We start from the raw sequence: 3,733 nt of genomic DNA on the forward strand, positions 1-3,733 counted from the left end.
TTACAGTTGAAATGAATATAGGGGGTAAAGATGGCATTTTTGAGTATGCACTTTGAAGTATACTATCTTCTCCAAACACAGAGTGAAAATATCCAACTTGTCAAAGGCAGAGGCCAATGTTGATGCCCTGATATGGTCATTACCATAACTGTAGAAGGGAGAGAAGGCAGTACTTTGCCTCACAGAGATAGACCCATATTGTGGGTATGGGCTTACCTTTACTGCCTGCAGCATTTCTGCCAGCATTATCATTTAAAGTTTTACAAAATGCCTTATTTATCACCATAGAGTGCTGCTCCTCCATCAGAGATTACATTGTATGACAAATTAGGTATGTGATAATGGCTCATACTTGTGCAATTCACTGGTTTTTACTGTAGGTCACAAGGCCCAGAAGTAGCTGGCTTGATAAAACAGCTAAATGGCATGGTGAGGGCATAGTTACAACATCATTTGGAGGTTGATTACCTGAATATTGGGGTTCTGTGCTAATAGATACAATGCATGCTTCAAACCAGCAGCCCATTTGTAAGCCAGCTTCACCACAAATAGAATGCATGAGTTCAGGAGCCAAGAAGTGAAGGCAGAAATGACCCCACCCACTGCTGTAGCTAACATCTCAGCTCATAATTTTGGTTTTATGTACTTTGACCTTAGGCTTGTTAGGTTTGGAAATCCTGGTACCAAAGAGTAGATTGCTTCTACTAGGAAATATCTCCATGGCTTCAAGAAATTGGAAGCTGAGCCTGCCTGCTGGTCATTTGGGGCTTCTTATGATGCTAAACCAATTGGCAGAGCGGGAGTCACTTTACTGGACTTAGTGATTGGTCCTAATGATCAGGGGGAAAATGAGTTGTTACAAAGGGGGCAGAAATGACTATAATTGGAATGCAGGGCACCAATAAGATGGTCAGAGTATGAATAAATAGACCTCTCCCCATGATGGTGTGGTAGCTGATAGGACTTTGTACCCTGTGTTCAGCTCACAAACTTTTCTCCTAGATAAAGGATGAGAGTTAATGCAAACTTGAGGGGTGGACTTAAGACCTAAGATGGGTGGACAGTGCTTGATATCTTAGGTTCTCCCCTCCACATCCACTTTCCACCCTTCTCAAAAAGTACTGGATGTTGACTGGGAATGTCACATCAATATTGAGGCCATAATGAATGATGAAAAGAACCAGTTACAGAGTTCTTGAGGAAATTGTGAGGCAGGAGTTGAAAGCCTTTCAGATTAAGAAGGAGATACCAGGTGGGTGAGGGTAAGGGTAGTTTATTCCACTTAATTTCAAACAGTAACTTAAATAAATTAAGGGTTTTGTTTTTCTTAAATAACAGGAAGTTTGGAAGTAGGCTCTCCGGGCTGATACAATGGCCATGTGATGCCAACAGTGACACAGATGCTTTTCCTTTCCACTAAACAATTTTTAGCTTGTGGCTTTTGTTCTCATGTTGGTTGCTTCAAGGTTGCAGGATGGCTGCTGTACTTCCAGTATCAGGCTGGCATTACAAACAGGAGGACAGGAAGAAAGGACAAATACAGTAAAAAGCCATTTGCTTACTCTACTCACTTTCCAAAAGCAATCTGCCCTGGGAGATTAGCCCTTAAGAAGAGACTCCCTTGTACATATAGAAATACTTAAGGATGTTGGGGGTGCATAATTGTCCCTGGTTTAATGGGTATTGGGGCTGGATGCCTGATACATGAGGGCTCACTATACTATTTTATTTACTTTTGTATATATCCAAATATTTTGTAATAAAAAGTTAAAAAAAAAAAAGAGATTCCCTTGCCCTCTGGTTTCTGGTTGAGTTGGGCCAATAGAGAACTCTGGAAAGAGATGGATGGAAAAGAAAAGAAAGAGGTCAGGGTATATAGTCCCCTGATTCCCTCCCTTTGAAGGCATCCCAAGCTGTGTCCTTCACTGAAAGGACCCTGCTCCTCTTAAAGAAGACTTCTATTACACAACTCTACCCTAGGTTCTGGTAACTTCTTTCTTTGAAGAGGTTTAGGTATCTGCATCTGTGTGTATATAAAAGTTTAAAAATATAGTTTGGATACAAACCAGATGCCTATTAGCAGTTCCCTTGGAAAAGGGAAAGGAAAAAGACTGAGAAAGGGAGCAGAGCCAGATTTCAATTCATTTGTAATGATTTATTTGTTTCTTAATGATGCATTTGTTTTTGTTCTGGCCTAGGAGTACTAACAGCTCGCTCTCTTTCCTGCTGCCATGGGTTACTAACCTGTTCCTTGTGGCATCCCTACTCTCTGCCTACACTTTTGTAATTAGTCCTTGTATAAGTAAGCCTTTGTCAAATTATCCAAATTTGAGCGTGCCATCGGTTTTCCTACTGTCACACCAGTATTGCATGCTTATTATAGGTCATGAAAGAACTAGGTGCTTCACGTAGGTTACTCATTTAATCCTCATTTGATCCAAAAAGGCAGCTACCTGTACTGACTACATTTTATAGATGAAGTGCCTGATGTCAGAGAGTTAAAATAACTTGCCTGAAGTCACACAGTTAGTATGTGATAAGTGCTTGGATTAAACCGAAGCAGCCTAGTTCCAGAGCCCCTGCTCTTAATCACCATAGAATGCAGCCTCTCAAATAAATGACTTTGAACACACATGATGGAGTACAATATTTACAGTGAATGATATAGATAAATATGAATCATCATGAGAGACCTCAAAGCCTAAACTTCAGGAAAAAAAGAAAGTTTCAGAATCATTCAATTTTATGTATGTTTTAAAATAAATACACAAAACTAGATTTAGATTATTTATGGTTTTATATATATATATATATATATATATACATAATATAGATAGATATTTCTTTTTATATAGTAAAGTATATAAAATAAAAATTAAAAGATATATATTTATATGTAGTAAAGTATAAAAAATGATTTGGATGTGAGCTAAATGTATCATAATAATTTTCTAGGTAATAAAAAGAATGTGCATAGGGAAGAGAGCAAAGGGGAATTTCAACTTTACCTGTGATGATTTATTTATTTAAAACAACAAAACATGGAAGAATCTGAAAAAAAAAGGCAAAAATGTTAGCAATTTTTGATTCTAGGTCATGAGTGTATGAGTGTTTGCTATATTATCTGCTGCACTAAAAAAAAAAATTAATCCCATTTTCAAAAAACAAACGGCAAGAAAAAATATTTAAAGAAATACACATGCAAATAGAAAATAGGAGGTGAAGGTATGGAGATTGGATGTGAAGAAAATGCTTTAAAGAACTTTGACCCAAAAGGAGAGGAGACAGATAGAGGTAGCTGTGGGCAGGGGTTGAGATCAGGGGTAGGTTTGTGAAGATGAGAGAGGTAGAGCATGGTTGTATGATAATGGAGAGTGAGCCAGGAGGGAGGAAGGGACTGTCAGTGACGAGGACAGAGGGGGATTATTCGAAGGAGGTAGGCCCCTGGGAGCTGCCAGTGAGGGGGAAGAATTTGCTGATGGAAATATGAAGGAGTTAGTTTTTGGAGGTTTGAAGTTCTTTTATTTTTCCCCCAATGAAATAAGATCCAAGACCCTGAAGAGAAGATGTGAGACAGTTCTTCAGTTATTTCAAAAAATGGGAACTTAAACTTCTTACAACCTACTGGAATTTTGGGGGAGAGTTGAGTACGCATTTGACGTTGTTGATCACAAAATTAACATGAAACCTGTCTCCCCTGTGTGAAAACTTGTGAATTCTCATCTAGAATATT

The sequence above is a fragment of the Delphinapterus leucas genome, chromosome 1 (genome assembly GCF_059928025.1).
Source record: "Delphinapterus leucas isolate spDelLeu-1000000601 "Yukka" chromosome 1, BTC_Dleu_Yukka2, whole genome shotgun sequence".
NCBI lineage: Eukaryota > Metazoa > Chordata > Mammalia > Artiodactyla > Monodontidae > Delphinapterus > Delphinapterus leucas.